Raw genomic sequence first — 22,124 nt, forward strand, 5'->3', positions numbered from 1 at the left:
CTTCCCACAGACTGAGCAGGTGAATGGCTTCTCGCCAGTGTGAACTCGCTGATGACTCTGTAGGGTGGATGAATTAGTGAATCTCTTCCCACAGACTGAGCAGGTGAACGGCTTCTCCCCAGTGTGAACCCGCTGATAACTCTGTAGGTTGGATGACTCAGTGAATCTCTTCCCACAGACTGAGCAGGTGAATGGCTTCTCCCCAGTGTGGACTCGCTGATGTCTCTGTACGCTGGATGACTCAGTGAATCTCTTCCCACATTCTGAGCAGGTGAACGGCTTCTCCCCAGTGTGAACTCGCTGATGTTTCTGTAGGGTGGATTGATCAGCGAATCTCTTCCCACAGACTGAGCAGGTCATTGGCTTCTTGCCAGTGTGAACTCGCTGATGTGCCAGTAGGTTGGATGACTGAGTGAATCTCTTCCCACAGACTGAGCAGGTGAATGGCTTCTCCCCGGTGTGAACTCGCTGGTGAGCCATTGGGTCAGATGACCGAGTGAATCCTTCCCCACAAGTTCAGCAGATGACCAGCCTCTGCCCAGTGTGAATTGCCTGGTGTGTCCACAGGTGGGATGACCGACTGAATCCCTTCTCACACACAGATCAGATGAATGGCCTTGTCCAGTGTGAACTTGCTGATGTACCTTCAATTGAGATAACCGAGTGAATCCACTCCCACTGTCTGAGCAGGTGAACGGCCTTTCCCCTGTGCAAAATGACGGGCATGCTAGTCAGTCAGATGACCAAGTGAATCCCTCCCCACAGTCTGAGCTGGAAGGATGGTTGATTGAAATCCTTGCTCCACTTCTCAAACATCTGGACAGAGACAGCAAAACTGGCGTACCGGGTTTGAGATCCTAGGAGCTAAATTCCATCTCGTTTTTAACCTGTAAAAAGATTTACAAAATCCATCATTGGGTTAGGACCAAATTTCAGATGAGATTACTTGAGTTCTCAAGGTTTGATCTGGTTGCAATGAGGTTCAACCCAAGTTGGAGAGAGAAATCATCTTCTGACTGGGCACAGTGCTGGTATCTGGAATGGCCATCAATTCCTTGATGCTCTTCCTGTCTCTATAAGAATGGGGCATTTCTGCCATCTCCAATCTGTGACCTGGCTCAGTTTGCCTCTCTCCATTTGTATTATTCCCTGTTCCTGCTGAGCAGCATGGGTGCCTGGGCCCACAGTCACTGAAACAGTATCAGGCAAATTGTCTTTCTTGTCATGCATCTGGGATTTTCTTTTATGCATTATTAACTTTAAAGTGCCACAGATTTAACACCATATACAAAATTCCTGCTGAGATGAATGGTTGGTCTGCACAGCTGTTAAAAGAACTTACAGGGAATTTTTGTATTATTTCAGGTTCTTGTCACAGTCATCGAAAATTACAATACAGAAACAGGCCCTTTGGGCCATCTGGTTTGTGCTGAACTATTTAATCTGCCCACTCCCATACCCCTACCATCCAGGTACCAAACAAACCTCTTAAATGTTGAAATTGAGCTCGCATGCACCACTTGTGCTGGCTGCTCATTCCACACCCGGATGACCATCTGTGTGAAGAAGTTTCCCCTCATGTTCTCCTTAACGTTTCACCTTTTACCCTTAACCCATGGCCTCTGATTGTCGTCCCACCCCATCTCAGTGGTAAAAGCCAGCTTGCATTTACCCTATCTATACCCCTCATAATAGTGGTATACCTCCATCAAATCTCCCCTCAATCTTTTATGTTCCAAGGAATAAAGTCCGGACTTGTTCAATCCTTCCTAATAACCCAAGTCCTCCAGACCTGGCAACATTGTTGTGAGTTTTCTCTGAACTTTTTCAACCTCTTTTACAATGTTCATGTAGGTAAGTGACCAAAACTGTAAACAATACTCCAAATTAGGCCTCACCAATGTCTTCCACAAGTCAACATAACGTCTATCTATTGTTGTCAGTACTTTGGTTCATGAAGGCCAATGGGCCAAAATCTTTCTTTCCGTCACATCCATGACACCATTTTCAATAGACAATAGGTGCAGGAGTAGGCCATTTGGCCCTTCGAGCCGGTACCGCCATTCACTGTGATCATGGCTGATCATCCACAATCAGTACCCCGTTCCTGCCTTCTCCCCATATCCCTTGACTCTGCTATCATTAAGAGATCTCTCTCTTTCTTGAAAGCATTCAGAGAATTGGCCTCCACTGCATTCCACAGATCCACAACTCTCTGGCTGAAAAAGTTTTTCCTCAACTCCATGCTAAATGACCTACCCCTTATTCTCAAATTGTGGCCTCTGGTTCTGGACTCCCCCAACATCAGTGAATTAAAGACTTGTATTCCCAGATCCCTTTCTTCTACAAAACTCCTCAGTGCCCGACCAGTCACTGTGAAAGACCTACCTTGGTAGGTCCTACCAAAGTGCAACACCTCACACTTGTCTGCATTAAATTCCATTATCCATTTCTCAAACCATTTTCCCAGTTGGTCCAGATCGCAACAGCAGCCATGATAGTCTTCCTCACTGTTCACTACACCACCAATCTTGGTGTCATCCGCAAATTTCCTGATCATCCAGATTACTGATATAGATGACAAACAATAACAGATCCAGCACTGATCCCTGTGGCACACCACTAGTCACAGGCCTTCAGTCAGAGAGGCAACCATCTGCTACCACACACTGGCTTCTCCCAAAGACAGTGTCTCATCCAATTTACTGTCTCATCTTGAATGCTGAGTGACTGAACCTTCTTGACCAACCTCCCATATGAGACTTTGTCCAGTGCCTTGCTCAAGTCCATGTGGATAACATCCACTGCCTTGCCTGATAACTTCCTCGAGAGACTCTACAAGATTGGTTAGACATGACCTACCATGCTCAAAGCCCTGATGTCTATCCTTAATCAGTCCACACCTATCCAAATACTTACAGCATATCTCCAGTTCCTGCACACACGTTCCAATAACTTTCCCACTGCTGATGTCAAGCTCACCAACGTACAATTTCTTAGTTTATTGTTAGAGCCTTCCTTGAACAGCGGAACAACATTGGCTGTCCTCCAATCCTCCAGTACCTCACCTGTCTCTAAAGATCATTTAAATATCTGTGCTTGGGCCCCGACAATTTCTGCAGAGTCCCAGGGAACAACTTGTCAGGCCCTGGGGATTTATCCATGCTAATTTGCCTTCAGACAGCAAACACCTCCACCTCTGTAATCTGTACAGGGTCCATGAAGTTGATGCTGCTTTGCCTCACTTCTATAGACTCTGTGTCCATCTCCTGAGTAAATACGGATGCAAAAAAAATCTTCCACATCTATTTTGTCTCTTCATTAGGACTACCATTCTGATCTTGCAGAAGATTAGTTTTGTTTACCTTGCAATCTTTTTGCTCTTAACATATCTGCAGAATCCTTGAGAATTCTCTTTCACCTTGTCTGCTGGGGTAACCTCACGCCTTCTTTTATTTCTTTCATAAGTGTTCACTTGAATTTCCTGTATTTCATATGTACCCCATTTGTTCTTATCTGCCTGTACCTGGTATGCACCTCCTTTTTATTGATCTGGGAGATGAAGCACAAAGGGCTGATAGAGCTGCATGGTGTGGGGTGGGGTGGGGTAAGGGGGGTTAAACTAAAGTTGCAGGGGGAATGGGGGCCTGAATAACAGAACAGATAGTGGAGGGGTTGTGGAGACAGTTGTTGTTCAGACCTCAAAGCCAGGAATGAAAAACGTTGAGCATGGTGCAGTGAACATGCTGTGGCCTGTATATTTCAATACAAGGAGCAGCATAGCAAAGGCAGATGTGGTCAGGGCATAGAACAACACCTGGAATTAAGATACTAGGATCTGGCCACTGTGGACTGGGACAGGCTGCTTTCTGGCAAAGTTGTGCTTGGTAAATGGGAGGCCTTCAAAGCAAAATTCTGATAGTACAAAGCGGGTATGTGCTTGTCAGAATAAAAGGTAAAGATAGAAACTGTAGGAAACCTTGGTTTTCAAGAGATATTGAGACCCTGGTAAAAAAGAGGAGATGTTTGCTATCCTGAGGCATATTAGGCTGGAGAAATCTCCAGGGCATGATGAAGTGCTCCCTCAGACCCTATGGGAGGCAAGTGCAGGAATTGTCAGGGCCCTAGCAGACATAATTAAATCATCCTTAGTGACGGGGGATTATCAGAGGATTGTAGGATAGCCAAAGTTATTTCACTGTTCAACATAGAACATAGAAATCTACAGCATATTCCAGGCCATTCAGCCCACAATGTTGTGCCAACCATGAAACTTACTCTAGAAACTGCCTGGAATTTCCCTAGCACATAGACCTCTATTTTACTGAGCTCCGTGTACCTATCTAAGAGGCTGTTAAAAGACTCTATTGTATCTGGCTCGACCACCACTGCTGGCAGTGCATTCCACACACCCACCACTCTCTGTGTAAAAAAACTTAACCCTGACATCCCCTCAGTATCTATTTCCAAGCAGCTTAAAGCTACGCCCCTCATGTTGGCCATTTCAGCCCTGGGAAAAGCCTCTGGCTATCCACACGATCAATACCCCTCATCATCTTATCCACCTAAAAAAGGCTTTGTTGGAAGTAGGCAAAATTATGAGGGTATCGATGGGGTAAATACAAGCAGCTTTTACCACTGATGTTGGGTGGGATGACAACCAGAGGTCATGGGTAAGTGACTTCCCCATTTATACAGCACAATACAGGCCCTTCGGCCCACAATGCTGTGCTGAACATTACTAACTTTAGAAATTCCCTAGAGTTCCCCATAGCCCTGTTTTTTTTCTACGCGCCATGTACCTATCCAGGAGCCTCTTAAAAGACCCTATTGTATCCGGCTTCATCACGGTTACCATTCCACGTACTCACCACTCTGGGTAAAAAACTCACCCCTTGTGGTGTATGACGTGTCAGGACGTGAGTGGACAGAGTTCCCAGCATGCGCAGAAATGAAGAATGATCGAGAAGCATGGCAGTGTAAAACGTGATTTTGTTGCTGTTGAATAAAAGTTCAATTCCGCCAGAATATGATTTGTTATCAGTAACCCACGGTACGTATAAAGAACACAACACCCCTGACATCTCCTTCGTACCTGCTTCCAAGCACCTTAAAACTGTGCCCTCTCTGCAGATTTTCTCTGGTTTGTGACTGGAGGCAGAACAAAGGTGATTTTCACAACAGCTGATGTAAAAGATTTTGTTCCCTTTCTCCGAGTTCCCGATCCTTGCATTTAGACAGCTGGAGCTCAGCTCTGTCTGAGAGACCCATCGGTTCCCATTCCCTCATCAGCCGGAAGCTCCCCGAGGCCCGTGTACGGATGGTGGGGCTGAGAGAGAGGGAAGAGAGCAGGACTGTCCCGGGATTGCGGGTCACGGTGTCTGAAGATCACAGCAATTGTCCCTCCCCCTCCGCTCTCCCCTCTCCATGTCTCCCCACCGCTGCCCACACCTCACGCTCACCTGCAGCCGCGCTGGAGGGGCCAACTGTGTACTGCGCGCATGCGTGATATTCCGTAACGTCAGAACGCTGACGCCTGTGCGTTTTGGACGCAGGGAAATATGGGTAATTACGGTGCCATGAAAGGTTTTTGCAAGCACTAGTTCCATTTCCTTTCTTTTTCAATCTTTTTATTAGTTCAATAAAAATAAACATAACATAGTAGTAGTACAAAGTTATTGGGAATACTTTGTTATAATTAGCATAAGTGATTATAAAGCCAGATAATACTTAAATAATAAAACTCCCAATCATATAGGATACAAATGAATAATATAAAACAAAGAAAAAAATCTAAAAAAAACATGAAAAAAGGAAAAAAAGATAATAACCTCCCAAAAAAACTAATCTAAACAGAATTAATCAACTAAACTAAAAAAAAATGCACACACGAGGAAATCTGCAGATGCTGGAAATTCAAGCAACACCCATCAAAGTTGCTGGTGAACGCAGCAGGCCAGGCAGCATCTCTAGGAAGAGGTACAGTCGACGTTTCGGGCCCAGGGTATAAAAAAGGGGCTGTTTTGTAACATTCTAAAACAAAGGAGAAAAGAGAAAACCTTCGTGTCAACCACTCCGTTCCTCTCAACCAATATTACAAAGAAATAATATAAGTTTGGAAATGGTCAACTTACATTCATCTGAAAATGTTGAATAAATGGCCTCCAAGTCTTTTCGAATTTAATAGAGGGCTCATAAACAACACTTCTATTTTTTTTACCAAATTTAAACACGGCATTGTTTGAGAAAACCAATGAAATGTGGTAGGAGGATTAATTTCTTTCCAGTTCAGCAACATGGATCTTCTAGCCATGAAAATAAGAAATGCAATCATCCGATGAGCTGAAGAGGTTAAATGATTTGATTCTATCATTGGTAACCCCCAAATAGCAGTAATTAGGTGAGGTTGTAAATCTATATTCAAAACCATTGAAATAATATCAAAAATATCTTTCCAATATTTCTTCTACAAAGGACATGACCAAAACATGTGAGTTAAAGAAGCTATCTCAGAATGACATCTATCACCACCGCCTCCCCCCCCAACTTTTTTTAGATTTCTGTAAATGCCTTTCACCTAACCTAGGGTTTTTGTTCTGCCATATATATGAGGAAATTTTTGAATCAACATTATCAAAGAAATATTTTGGAATAAAAATTGGTGCCGATTGAAATACATATAAAAATTTAGGCAAAATAATCATCTTGATAGCATTGATCCCACTGATCAGTGACAAAGACATTGGTGACCAGTTAGTAAAGAAAAGTTTAATCTGATTAATTAAAGGTAAAAAAAAACTTTAAATAAATCTCCATGCCTTTTCGTGATTTTAACCCCTAAATATATAAAAGAGTCAATAACCAATTTAAATGGCAAACATCCATAAATAGGAACCTGCTTATTTAGGGGAAATAGTTCACTCTTATTAAGGTTCAATTTATAACCAGAAAAGTTACTAAATTGAGCCAACAAATATAAAATTACAGGAATTGATTTCTCCAGATTAGAGATATATAATAACAAATCATCTGCATATAATGATAATTTATGTATTTCATTTTTGCGAGTAATACCAAAAATGTTGGGCGAGTCTCAAATAGCAATTGCTAAAGGTTCAAGGGCAATATTAAATCATAATGGACTAAGAGGGCCTCCTTGCCTGGTACCCCGAGATAGACGATAAAAGGGAGATCTTTGATTATTAGTACAAACCAAAGCTACAGGGGTGTAATATAACAATTTAATCCAGGATGTAAATATCAGACTAAAATTAAAATTAAAATCTTAAATAAGAAAATTAACATTTTCCTCTATTCTCTCTCCTTGGTTGTCTAGAATATTCAAAGAAGCAATCAGATTACCACAATCGTTTTATGAAGCTTCTATTTCTTTAATTCTTAAAAAGAATAAAGATCCTACTGACACTCACAACATGCTGGAGGAACTCAGCAGGTCGGGCAGCACCCGTGGAAATGATGAATCGACATTTTGGGCCGGAACCCTTTATCAGGACTGACGAGGGAAGGGACAGAGGCCCTATAAAGGAGGTGGGGGAGGGTTGGAAGTAGAAGGCTGGTAGGTTCAGTTGAAAAACCAGGAATTTGAAAGACAAAGGGGTGGGGGAGGGGAAGCAGGGAGGTGATGGGCAGGAAAACAATGGGTAGTAGAAGGAGACGGAACCATGACGGAGGTGATAGGCAGCTGGGGGAGAGGCAGAGTTACATAGGGATAGAGGAAGGGAGGGGGAGGGAATTACCAGAAGTTGGAGAATTCTATGTTCATACCAAGGGGTTGGAGACTACCTAGATGGTATATGAGGTGTTGCTCCTCCAACCCGAGATTAGCCTCATCATGGCAGTAGGGAGGCCATGTATGGACATATCTGAATGGGAATGGGAAGCAGAGTTGAAGTGGGTGACTACCGGGAGATCCTGTCTGTTGTGGCGGATGGAGCAGAGGTACTCAACGAAGCGGTCCCCCAATCTGCGTCGGTTTTCACCGATGTAGAGGAGGCCGCACCGGGAGCACCGGATGCAACAGATGACCCCAACAGACTCAAAAGTGAAGTGTTGCCTCACTAGGAAGGACTGTTTGGGGCCCTGAATGGTGGTCACAAGTGAAGTGTTGCCATCCGCCACAACAGACAGTATCTCCCAGTAGCCACCCACTTCAACTCTACTTCCCATTCCCATATAGAGGTACCAACTAGAGGGGATGTGATATTAGATCTCCTATTAGGAAATGAGTTAGGACAAGTGATGGAAGTGTATGTAGGGGAGCACTTTGGTTCCAGTGATCATAACACCATTAGTTTCAACTTGATCATGGATAAAGATAGATCTGGTCCTAGGGTTGAGGTTCTAAACTGGAAGAAGGCCAAATTTGAAGGATCTAAAAAGCATGGGATGGGACAGGTTGTTCTCTGCCAAGGATATGATCGGTAAGTGGGAAGCCTTCAAAGGAGAAATTTTGAGGGTGCAGAGCTTGTATGTTCCTGTCAGAATTAAAGGCAAAATGAAGAGGAATAAGGAACCTTGATTCTCAAGGGATATTGCAACTCTGATAAAGAAGAAGAGGGAGTTGTATGACATATATAGGAAACAGGGAGTAAATAAGGTGCTTGAGGAGTATAAAAAGTGCAAGAAAATACTTAAAAAGGAAATCAAGAGGGATAAAAGAAGACATTAGGTTGCCTTGGCAGTCAAAGTGAAGGATAATCCGAAGAGTTTTTACAGGTATATTAAGAGTAAAAGGACTGTAAGGGATAAAATTGGTCCTCTTGAATATCAGAGTGGTTGGCTATGTGTGGAAACAAAAGAAATGGGGGAGATCTTAAATGTATTTTTTTTTGCATCTGTATTTACTAAGGAAACTGGCATGAAGTCTATGGAATTAAGGGAAACAAGTAGTGAGATCATGGAAACTGTACAGATTGAAAAGGAGGAGGTACTTGCTATCTTGAGGCAAATTAAAGTGGATAAATCCCCAGGACCTGACAGGGCATTCCCTCAGACCTTGAAGGAGACTAGTGTTGAAATTGCAGGGGCCCTGGCAGAAATATTTTAAATGTCGCTGTCTGCAACTGAGGTGCCGGAGGATTGGAGAGTGGTTCATGTTGTTCCGTTGTTTAAAAAGGATCGAAAAGTAATCCAGGAAATTATAGGCTGGTAAATTTGAAGTCGGTAGTGGGTAAGGTATTTGAGGGAGTCCTAAGAGACAGAATCTAAAAGCATTTAGATAAACAGGGACTTATTAGGGAGAGTCAACATGGCTTTGAGTGTGGTAGGTCATGTTTGACCAATCTATTGGAGTTTTTCGAGGAGGCTACCAGGAAAGTGGATGAAGGGAAGGCAGTGGATATTGTCTACAAGGACTTCAGTAAGGCCGTTGACAAGGTCCCACATGGGAGGTTAGTTAGGAAAATTCAGTCACTCGGTATACATGGAGAGGTGGTAAATTGGATTAGACATTGGCTCAACGGAAGAAGCCAAAGAGTCGTAGTAGAGGATTGTTTCTCTGAGTGGAGGCCTGTGACTAGTGGTGTGCCACAGGGATCGGTGCTGCGTCCATTGTTATTTGTCATCTATATCAATGATCTGGATGATAATGTGGTAAATTGGATCAGGAAATTTGTTGATGATACAAAGATTGGAAGTGTAGTGGACAGTGAGGAAGGTTTTCAAAGCTTGCAGAGGGATTTGGACCAGCTGGAAAAATGGGCTGAAAAATGGCAGATGGAGTTGAGTGCAGATAAGTGTGAGGTATTGCACTTTGGAAGGACTAACCAAGGTAGAACATGCAAGGTAAGTGGTAGGGCACTGAGGAGTGCAGTAGAACAGAGGGATCTGGGAATACAGATAGAAATTCCCTAAAAGTGGCGACACAGATAGGGTCGTAAAGAGAGCTTTTGCTACATTCGCCCTTGTATATCAAAGTATTGAGTTTAAGACTTGGAATGTTATGATGAGGTTGTATAAGGCATTGGTGAGGCCGAATTTGGAGTATTGTGTGCAGTTCTGGTTACCAAATTACAGGAAGGATATTAATAAAGTTGAGAGAGTGCAGAGAAGGTTTATAAGGATGTTGCCTGGACTTGAGAAATGGAGTTCCAGGGAAAGATTGAATAGGTGAGGACTTTATTCCCTGGAGTGTAGAAGAATGAGGGGAGATTTGATAGAGGTATATAAAATTATGGTGGGTATAGATAGAGTGAATTCAAGCAGGCTTTTTCCACTGAGGCTGGAGGAGGGAAGAAAAACAGAGAACATGGGTTAAGGGTGAAAGGGGGCAAGTTTAAAAAGTTTAAATGTGGTTCCATTGTTTAAGAAGGGTTCTAAGACTAAACCTGGCAATTATCGGCCTGTGAGTTTGACGTCAATGGTGGGTAAATTGATGGAAAGTATTCTTAGAGATGGTATATATAATTATCTGGATAGACAGGGTCTGATTAGGAACAGTTAATATGGATTTGTGCGTGGAAGGTCATATTTGACAAATCTTATTGAATTTTTTGATGAGGTTACTAAGAAAGTTGACAAGGGTAAAATGGTGGATGTTGTCGATATGGACTTCAGTAAGGCCTTTGACAAAGTTCCACGTGGAAGGTTAGCTAGGAAGGTTCAATTGTTAGGTATTAATATTGAAGTAGTAAAATGGATTCAGCAGTGGCTGGATGGGAGACGCCAGAGAGTATTGGTGGATAACTGTTTGTCAGGTTGGAGGCCCGTGACTGGTGGTGTGCCTCAGGGATCTGTACTGGGTCCAATGTTGTTTGTAATATATATTAATGATCTGGATGATGGGGTGGTAAACTGGATTAGTAAGTATGCAGATGATACTAAGATAGGTGGTGTTGTGGATCATGAAGTAGGTTTTCAAATCTTGCAGAGAGATTTCGAACAGTTAGAAGAGTGGGCTGAAAGATGGCAGATGGAGTTTAATGCAGAAAAATGTAAGGTGCTACATTTTGGTAGAAATAATCAAAACAGGACATACATGGTAAATGGTAGGGCATTGAAGAATGCTGTAGAACAGAGGGATCTAGGAATAATGGTGCATAGTTCCCTGAAGATGGAATGTCATGTGGATAGGGTGGTGAAGAAAGCTTTTGGTTTGCCGGCCTTTATTAATCAGAGCATTTAGTATAGGAGTTGGGATGTAGGGGCCACAGTTTGAGGATAGAGGGGAAGCCTTTTAGGACCGAGATTAGGAAAAACTTCTTCACACAGAAAGTGGTGAATCTGTGGAATTCTCTGCCACAGGAAACAGTTGAGGCCAGTTCATTGGCTATATTTAAGAGGGAGTTAGATATGGCCCTTGTGGCTACAGGGGTCAGGGGGTATGGAGGGAAGGCTGGTGCAGGGTTCTGAGTTGGATGATCAGCCATGATCGTAATAAATGGTGGTACAGGCTCCAAGGGCCGAATGGCCTACTCCTGCACCTATTTTCTATGTTTCTATGTAATGTTGAATTTGTATAAGACATTGGTAAGGCCAAATCTGGAGTATTGTGTACAGTTCTGGTCACTGAATTATAGGAAAGATGTTAATAAAATTAAGAGAGTACAAAGGAGGTTTACTAAAATTTTGCCTGGTTTTCAAGTCCGAAGTTACAGAGAAAGGTTGAAGAAGTTAGGTCTTTATTCTTTGGAGCGTAGAAGGTTGAGGGGGTCTTGATAGAGGTGTTTAAAATTATGAGGGGGATTGATAGAGTTGACGTGGTTAGACTTTTTTCATTGAGAGTGGGGAAGATTCAAACAAGAGGACATGGGTTGAGAGCTAGAGGACAAAAGTTTAGGGGTAACACAAGGGGGAACTTCTTTACTCAGGGAGTGGTAGCTGTGTGGAACGAGCTTCCAGCAGAAGTGGTTGAGGCAGGTTGTATGTTGTTGTTTAAAGTTAAATTGGATAGATATATGGACAGGAAAGGAATGGAGGGTTATGGGCTGAGTGCAGGTCGGTGGGACTAGGATAAGTTAAGAGTTTGGCACGGACTAGAAGGGCCGAGATAGCCTGTCTCCGTGCTGTAATAGTTATATGGTTATATATGGAACATTTGGGGGGAGGGGAGAGGCTTCTTCACACAGAGAGTGTTGGGAGTGTGGAATGAGCTGGCAGATGAGGTGGTAAATGCGGGCTCACTTTTAACATTTAAGAAAAACTTGGACAGGTACATGGGTGGGAGGTGTATGGAGGGATATGGTCGGGGTGCAGGTCAGTGGGACTAGGCAGAAAATGGTTCGGCGGAGCCAAGAAGGGCCAAATGGCCTGTTTCTGTGCTGTAGTTTTCTATGGTTCTACCGACCACGAGATCCCGCACCGCCGCTGCGCTATAGTCATTGGCCCGAGGCAATTTCAATCACTGTTTACGCCTCGCAGACGTGACTCGCCACCGTTTTGACCTCCCAGTAAAAGCGGAACCATTTCCAAAGTAAATATCCGCTTTCTGATTCATTTCCTCTTTCCTCCGAGCGAAGGTGGGGGCGTTTGTGAAGCGTCTCCTGCGGCCGGAGTCTGATGTATCGCTGAGAGGTAGGAGGAGACCGCTCGTCCCGTCGGTTTGATGCCAGTTCCCCGGGGAGGGAGGGGGGGGGTTATTGAAACGATGAAGATGGTGAGAGAGGGGGCGGACAGGATGTTTGTCCCGGTGGGGACAGGAGGGGCTCATCTGTGGAAATGTCTGAGCCCACGGTGGTGGCGATTCACCACATTGGGGGTGGGGGGGCAAACACCGGCAGACTGTTGCCCTGCAAGCGGGGCCAATGGTCCGGGCAAAGTGGGGAAGGGAGTGGTGTTTGGGGCCCTGGTCTTATTGAATGACAGGACGTGCTAGAGTGGCCGAGTGGCCTAATGCTGTTCCTGGTGTCTGTGTGTGTTAGATACAAGGAATAACCAGACTCTTCTTGGGCCTGCAGGATGTCCCAGTTGGTATTATAGGAACCAGTGCTCGGAGCCCAGTTGTTCCCAAACTGAGTCAACAATTTGGCTGAGGGACCAAATCAACATTCCAGAGTCTTTTATTGACAAAAAATGTATATTTATATCCTGAAAATGACACCAACTGTATATTAGAACCCGAGAGTTACGGGGGTTTGGAAAAATTAAATGAGAGTGGCTGTGCGTTTTTGCTTCCCGGGGTTTGTTTCCATATCGATGTGGTGAAGAGGGAGTTCAGAGCCGACACAGCGGTGTCCGATACAGGTCAGACGGGGTAAGTTAGCGGCGACATTCCGCTCCGGGACACCCAGCACCGGAGCATTTAGAGTAACGTCGCAGTAATTCGGAGCGGGTCAGGGAGGATATTAAATAAAACCAACATGGGAACTTTCTGATCCGAACCCCTGACAGAGTATGAAGGAACCGCGACGAAGAGTAGCTGCGGATTTTAAAATAAGCGAGCCGAGCCGAGCCGAGCCGAGCCGGGCCCGTGTGGGCGGAGGCCAAGGAGGAGATCGATGCCTGCGAACAGGGGAAGTAAATCTGCAACGAGCTTTGGAAATTGTCCATGGACAAAGTCGGAGACAGCGGGGCTGAGCGGTACCGGACAGTGTGAACAGATGTGACGGGATCGCGGGAATCACTATGGCTGAGAAAGTTACCGAGGCTTTCTCGGCTTTGCACATCAGTCAGAAATCCGATGGACAGAGATTTACACTGATTTTCCAAAGCGATCCCGGCCTCCTTCCTGAAACCTGCCCGCCGTGCAGTCAGCGCCCCGGACCGTAACGTTTCTCCCGGCATTGGCACCTTTGAGGCGCCGGCGATCCCCGCCTTCCGCGCTTTAACCCTCCGGGAATGAGCTGCTCTCCATTTCCAGCATTTCCCTGCCCCGAGACCCACGGAGTGGACAGACAGTAATTCATTCGCTCTCTCGGTTGTTTCCCAGTGAATTTAGTGGCGATGGTGATCCTGTCCCGGGGAAAGTGCGGCCTCTCCACCCGCTCCACTCGCTACCTGGTGGCCACGGAAGTGGCGGATCTACTGACCATCGTGTTTGCGGTGATATTGTGGCGGGTCTGTTATTATTACCTCCCTGGGACTTTCCTGGACGTCACCCCCGTGTGCAGTGTGATCGCTGCCCTGGGAGAAGCAGCCACAGACTGTTCTGTCTGGTTCACCGTCAGCTTCACGTTTGATCGGTTTGTCGCCATTTGTTGTCAGAAACGGAAAATAAAGTATTGCACCGGGAAAACTGCGTCTGTGGTTCTGACAACAACCGGCGTTCTGATCTGTTTTAATAATGTGTCCTACTTCTTTATATATCGTCCTCTGAAAGTAGTCGACATTATACCCCGGGACTGTATTGAAATACCGGGCTACTGTACGGATCCCGAGTGGGTGGGATATGACCGGCTTTCTACCGTCCTAACGCCATTACTCCCGTTCGTGTTAATACTCCTGTTTAACGCTCTGACAGTCAGACACATTTTAGTGACCAGTCGCGTCCGTAAGGGGCTGAGGGGTCAGAGCAAGGCGGAGAACCGCAGTGACCCGGAGATGGAGAGCAGGAGGAGGTCTGTGATCTTACTTCTCACCATCTCCGGAAGCTTCATCATCCTGTGGTCGGTGAGTGTTGCCGAATTCCTTTATAACACCATCGCCGGGTTGGATCAGAATAATTACAACGATTCTGGATACATTTTTCAACACTCCGGAGACATGCCGATGATATTAAGCTGTTGTACAAACACATTTATTTGTGGGGTAACTCAGTCCAAGTTCAGAGAGCAGTTCATTAGCGCAGCGAAATATCCGCTCACGTCAATTATTCAACAAATTAACAAACAACATATCTAAGCTCTTCTCGGAGGGATTCGCAATGTTTCTGATCTTGACTCTGCAGAACCAATGATCATCGGAGAAGGTGGCAGCGGGGAGAGTAAATCTGGTTTCGAGCCCGAGAGAGAGACGCAGCACAGGAACAGACTCTCCGACACCCGCACCCCGCCACCTCCACTGCTACCAATTATTAAACTCATCCTACCTTTAATGTTTAGTTTTCCACCATATTTCCGCGCTCGCCACCGCCAGACCCTTTTCGGTCATGATAAAGTGGACAGGCTCTGGGAACATTCAAGACCAAACAGGCAAAAATGCAACTCATTAGTTACTTTGGTCTCTTGCATAAGAATGAAATGGAAAAAAATGTCAACAGACTGCACGAATTTACAGTAAAGCTCGCACTTGTCCGTCGCATTAGACAAAGATGTTGCGGGGGTATGTTCAACACCAGAGAACTCTTGCATAATTGCCAAAATTTTCACGGAAACCTCCGATGCCAAGTCTGCTTCAAAGAAAATGATGTCATCTCACTTCCTGATTTTTAATAAATTTCCATCCGATCAAATTGCGTGTTGACTCTCCTCTGCATTCACTCAGGTAGAATCGCATATTTATTATTATTTTTATTTTCTATCTCAGCTCAAACTGATAAAAATTGCGGTATGGACATGGACACGGAGAAGCCCACTGATTTCTCAATCGCTTGGAACTTTCGGCCGATTCTGATGGTGTTGCGTATTGTGGCTGTCTGGAGATTTACATAGATATTGTCGTGCGGGTCGAATTGTTTAATACTGTTGTGTGGTGACTTTAGAATGATGCCAGTCGTGTAAATCACAAATGGGACAATGTTCATGTACACACAGTCTTTCATTTTCCTCATTCAAGTCAGCATATTTCTGGTGTTTCTGGCTTACTGATTTTCATGCGTTGTGTGTGTTCGGAATGACCATCCCTATTACCCTGTAATGTTAGATCCGGACAGGTACCAGGTATTGCCCCATCTCTAGTAATGGATTGGTCATAAGAGACTCCAAAACTCGATTAGGATTGTATTTACTGTATAATAATGTATAGAATGTTTTGTATGTTAAAGTAAGATTTTGGTGAAAGATGTTTGTCACCTGATTGTACCTGTGTAAGATTGAATTAAACTGTTGCAGGATACTGCAGGATATTTTCTGGTTTCACATGGCATATTCTACTTTTATCATCTTGAATTTGTTAGTTTTTTTTTGATTGTGCATTTTTGATGTCCTGTCTTAACCACCTGGTCCTGTATTGCCACAAAGAAACACTCTGTTTCTGGGAAGACGTCTCCAACTTTGAGCCAGTCTTGGCACACTTTCTCGTCGACACCTAGTCTGCTCAGATTGCGGGGATTTCACCCATGGACGGTGATGCTCATCCGTTGGCTAACTCTTTCTTCTATAGCAGTGTTTGCCAACCTTTTTAGCCCAACACCCACATACTTACCAACACCCCTCTTAGGCCCAATATACTTTCCATCGCCTCCATAGTGTAAAACATGGCTACCATATGCTAACATGAAAAAATATTCTGCTTTAACTTCATATTTATCTTTAAACATAGATTTGACAGCACCTGCCCACTGAACAGTAGCTGCGGGACGTTGACGATGAATGACACAATAGACACAATTTCATTTTCATAAATTCCACTGAACCAGCATGGCAACCTGTCATATATGGTGCTCCATCCGTTGGACAAGAAATCATGTTCCTAATCAGAATAATTTTGTTATCAATTTCACTTTGAGCTCGTCGTGGACTGATTCTCTGTTGATATCTATTTTCAACTTTTTACAATCGAGAATCTCTTGATCGATTGTTCCATTTTTGATGAACTGTACATATGCCATTATCAATGCCTTGATGTCTCACGCAGTTGACTCATACAGTTGGTTCCCAAATTCTGTTTTTCTTTAGCTCTGTGCATACTGATACTCAATGTCTTCACTCATTTCATCAATCTGAGGTGCGACAGAGTTAATACTCAGAGGAATCGATTTTAAAATACTGGTATCTGTTTTGAGAACAGTGGTGTGTACCTGATACGGCAGGCCTTATTAATCTCTCACTAACTGTATGAGACCTTGCAGACTTTTGCTATCATTGTGGAAATGTTATGAGAAGTGATGAGACCACGATCAAAGTCATTTGTAGCTTTCTTTCCGAATGCCTCCAGTGTGCAACGCTTTTCAAATGCTTCTTTCATCTTCCGGAACTGAGTAAAACCACAAGCATCTTTTTCAGTGTGTCATTTATGGAAGTGTTTCTGCAAACTTGATGCTTTCGTTGTTTACAAGTAAGACACATGGGGCATCGCTGATCTGACACAAAGGGAATAAAACAATACTCCAGGTATGTTACATTCTAAAGACGCACTTCTTGTGTGTCCATTTCTTAGCAGGATTAGAATTCAAGGCTTCACCACTTTCAAACCATAAGATCATAAGATACAGGAGCAGAAGTAGGCTATTCGGCCCATCGAGTCTGCTCCGCCATTCAATCATGGGCTGATCCAGTTCTTCCAGTCATCTCCACTCCCCTACTTTCATCCCATACCCATTGAATACCTGGCTAATCAAGAAACTAACTATCTCTGCCTTAAACACAACCAATGACTTAGACTCCACAGCCTCTCATGGCAACAAATTCCACAGATTTACCACCCTCTGACTAAAGTATTTTTCATAATCTGGCTGTCCTTTTGAGCCTCTCAATTTCCTCAAAACGTCCTGTCCCTCCAACTGACTTGGTATCATCCGCATCTTTGCAACAAAGCCGTCAATTCTGTCATCCAAGTTACTGTCATATAATATACAAGAATCGGTCCCAACACAGATCCCTGTGGAACACCACTGGTCACCAGCAACCAATCAGAAAAGGTTCCCTTTATTACTATTCTTCACCTCCTGCCAATCAGCCACTGCTTCATCCATGCAAGGGTCTTTCCTGTAATATCATGGGCTCATAACTTGATAAGCAGCCTCATGTGTGGCACCTTGTCAAGGACCTTCTGAAACTTCACGTGCACAGCATCAACCGATTCTCCTTTGTTCATCTTGCTTGTTACTTCTTCAATGAATTCAGAGACTTTCAACATACTTGTCAGGCAAGATTTTCCCTTGAGGAAACCATGCTGAAAATGACCGAAAATACCCTGAAAATACATCCTCAACATCCGACTCCAATATCTTCCCAAAGAGTGAAGTGAGACTAACTGGTCTATAAGTTTTGTTCATCTACCTCCCTCCCTTCTTGAAGAGTGGAGTGATATTTCCAAATTTTCAGTCGTACAGAACCATGCCAGATTCAATTGATTATTGAAACATCATTACTAATCCCTCCACAACCTCTTCAGTCACCTCTTTGAGAACTCTGGGATGTACACTATGTGGTCCAGGTGGCCTATTTACCTTCAGACTTCCCAAGAACCTGCTCCCGAGTAATGTCCTGTAAATATTTCTGACCACTGACATCTGGACTTCCAGCATCCTGCTGGTGTCTTCCATAGTGAAGACTGATATAAAACACTTACTCAGTTCATCCGCCAGCTCCTTGCCTCTATTACCACCTCTCCAGCATCGTTTTCCGATATGCACTCTCACCTCTCCTTTACACTTTATGCATCTAAAGAAACATTTAGTATCCTCTTTATTGGCGAGCTTACCTTTGTATTCCTGGCCAAGGTGATGCTTCAGAGACTCATCAGCAACATCACCGAGTCAATGCTGCCTGAATCGCAGTGTGGATTTAGGAAGAACAGGAGCACAATCGACATGATCTTCACAGCCCGGCAGCTTCAGGAATAGTGCCGGGAGCAACATCAGGAGCTGTTTATGGCCTTTGTTGACCTCTCCAAAGCATTTGACACTGTGCAAAGAGAGCTCTTATGGGATGTTCTCCTCAGGTTTGGCTATCCCAATAAATTTGTTAACATCCTCTGCCAGTTCCACGATGGGATGACTGCTCGGGTGACCATAGGACGACAAGAGTCGAAGCCCTTCCTTGTATATACAGGGGTGAGGCAGGGGTGTGTGCTAGCACCAATGCACTTTAACATCTTCCTCTTGTGTGTTACCAAGCTTATTGAAGACAGCAGCGGTGTGGCAGTGGACATCAGATTAGATGGCAACCTCTTTGACATCAGGAGGCTCCGCGCAACACCTACCACCAAATCACTAACTGAATCAAGAGACGACTGTGCTCTTTTGGCCCATACTCCAGAGGATCTCCAGACTGTCCTTACTGTGGCAGTGAGAGCGTACAGCAGGATGGGGCTGACTGTCAATACCACCAAGATGGAAGTGGTTTGCCACTGGAGTACCAGTGTTCCACCCACTCTACCTACCTTCACTGTTGGTTTTGAAAAGCTGTCAGTAGTGCCATCTTTCAAACATCTGAGGACATTCTCTCTGAGGATAGCAGCATTGACAACGACATCCAGAGCCGCATTAAACAGGCATCAGCGGCCTTTAGGAGACTTCGGCGTAGAGTCTTTCAGCACAGGAGCCTTCGTCCCTCCACAAAGGTCACCATACACCAAGCGGTCTGTGTCATCACCCTCCTTTATAGCCGTGAAGCTTGGGTAACCTACAGCCATCACATCAAGTCCTTGGAGCGCTTCCACATCGGCTGTCTCCAGCACATTCTGGGAATTACCTGGCGTGAGCGGGTGCCTCACACTGAAATACTTGTAAAGACCAACTGCAGGAGTATCGAGGCCATGATCACCCAGCGTCAGCTGCAGTGGCTGGGGCACGTGATAAGGATGCCCCCATGTTGGCTATGTCCATATGTCCATGGTATAACAAATACAACAAAGGCAATAAACTCTCTTACTATTCCCATTTTAACATATTTCTCGGCAAAATATCTTGGTTCCATTCCGATCTGGAAACTTTACAAAGAAAAATAAGAACTGAAATGATGAATTTAGAAAAGACTATTTACACTCAAACACACTTAGATTACACTACTGAGGACAGAAGGTGGAAGAGCTATAACAGACATAAAAAAAAAATCACCTAACAGTCTGATAAGATTTCTAAAGTATATATTTTCATCAAAAATAAACAGGATTCAGCACTCCATGCGAGTATATATAATTCTGATAAGAAATACAGACCAGAAAACTGAAATGAGAGGCCACTCAAAAAAATGAATCATCACTATGGAAGAAACCGTTAATCAGTGGAATGAGTCTGAGCCTCCATGGGAGACATCCTAATGATTTGAGCAGACGAGCTGGTGACAGGGAAGCTTCGAGAGCCCAACTCAGAGTTGGAGGCCTCTTCCCAGAAACAGGGGTTACTTGGGGAAATACAGGACAAGGTGGGTAACATTTCAAAATATCTAAAATACATAAAAGGCAAACAAACCAGGCAATAAATGCAGAAAATGCCAAGACAAACCAGACACAATCCAACACATTCTGGGATCCTGCAGCAGTTTAACTCAATCTGATTACTTACAAAGGTACGATCGGGTGGCAAATATCATTCACCAAAATCTTGCTTTAAAATACAAACTCATGAACGACCACTGTAACTTCATCAAGGCACAATAAATTCAAGCCTGATTCAGTTTTAGAGTCAAAATCTTACAAATTATATGATAATCAATACATAACTACTAATAAGAAAATCCATAATAACCATCTAGATATAATATTACAGGATAAACAAGAAGGAACAACTCCTTCAATAGATAAAACCATTCCCAACACACACATGTTCCTCGACCAGTGGAGCACCTCACCACAGGTATTGTTTGTGTCAGCAGTCAGACAACCAAATTATTTTCTCTGTCAATTGGCTTCCAAATCTTGCTACTCTGTCATCGTTGCCACGCCTGGCTGCTGATTCCCTTCTCCTCATCATTTGTTCTTATCCCGACCATCGTTCAGAGCCCCAAACTCTGCCCTGTGCAGACCCGCCTCTGGTTTCTGACCCTGCTTCGTTGAAAATCCAACTGATAGTTTTCCATTCTGCTTTCAGTCTTCACAGGACAGTAATGTTTTCTAACAAACCTTTAGAAAAAGGGAAAATGACCCATAATGTGGAAATGAGTCGTGATTAAGGAGGTTAACTAACGATGTTATTCTTCCTCAGCCCAGAGACTAGAGGGGCAAAGAACATCTCAGACAGAACTGCAGTCAGCTCCACTTCTTCATTCTGCAGAAAATTCAACGGAAACTTCTTCACACACAGTGGTGACTGTTTGGAACAACAGGGGAAGATTTAAAAAGGACTGTCGTGGAACTGAATCACTGGCATGGTCCAGCCTGCCTGAGTTGACTCTTTGCTGTACACTATGTATGTTATAAATTCACGAAGTACCAGAGACAGTTTAAAATAAACTGATTTATTTGTCTCAGGTCCAGAATATTAAACTCCTGTCCCATTAAAGGTGAATATGCAGCAGAAGAAACTCCTCCCATGTCCAGTGACCAGGGTGCAGAACTGGGTGTGGTGAGCAACAGCAATAATTGCAGAGTTCAGCACCGACAATCACTCTCGAAATTGCATTCAGCAGTGGCGATGAACAAATATCCAGCATGAGGCTTATTGAAACTTTCTCTCCAGTGTGAACCCGGTAGTATGTCACAAGTATAACATGCTGTAATGTTTCACTGCTGAGGTAATGGTTTCTCTGCAGCAGTAATGTTTAGGTTACGACTAGAGATAACAGGGTTTTGGAGTGTGGGGCTATCCAATGACAGAAATGGTCTTCCATGTGAGTCTGGAAGAGAGATTTTTGCGGTCTTTTGCCGGGGAGAAATGAGAAGATGTGAATGGAGAGAGTGGACCCTTTTTCTTTTATTTGTTTACTTCACTAACCCAATAGTTAAAGTAAAAATTATGAACCTCAATTGTTTAATCGCATATTATGTACTGTTTCTTATTTCGGGGTACTTATTTGTAACAGGGGACGCATCGCGCAGCATCCACCCAAACGAGATTTCTTCAGTCTGGCCGGGCTGGGGTGCTATCACCAGCTATATTAAGATGCTAGCTGAGGCAAGAGTTATATGAGGTTAGATGACTGAGTGAATCGCTTCCCACATTCAGAGCAGGTGAACACCCTCTCAACAGTGTGAACCTGGTAGTGTGTCATAAGGATAGATAACTGAATGAATCTGTTACGTACACACAATGGTCTAAATGAACCAGCAACAACAGAGCACACCTGGAGTCTGGTTTTGATATTAAAAACCACTATTTATTAGTAACTACTCAATATAGTAACTTAAACCAGGTAAATCAAAAGTTAGCCATGTTATGCATATATTTGTGTGTAAATACAATTCCCAAA

General features: G+C 43.9%; 1 long non-coding RNA gene across 1 annotated transcript; it reads left to right on the forward strand.

Annotated features, from left to right (window-relative positions):
* Positions 1 to 12,465: 12,465 nt before the first annotated feature.
* Positions 12,466 to 21,681, forward strand: LOC140207482 (uncharacterized). The gene is made up of 2 exons (XR_011888571.1): positions 12,466 to 12,531; positions 20,921 to 21,681. It is a non-coding gene; the product is annotated as an uncharacterized lncRNA (long non-coding RNA).
* Positions 21,682 to 22,124: the final 443 nt, after the last annotated feature.

The sequence above is a fragment of the Mobula birostris genome, chromosome 13 (genome assembly GCF_030028105.1).
Source record: "Mobula birostris isolate sMobBir1 chromosome 13, sMobBir1.hap1, whole genome shotgun sequence".
Taxonomy (NCBI): domain Eukaryota; kingdom Metazoa; phylum Chordata; class Chondrichthyes; order Myliobatiformes; family Myliobatidae; genus Mobula; species Mobula birostris.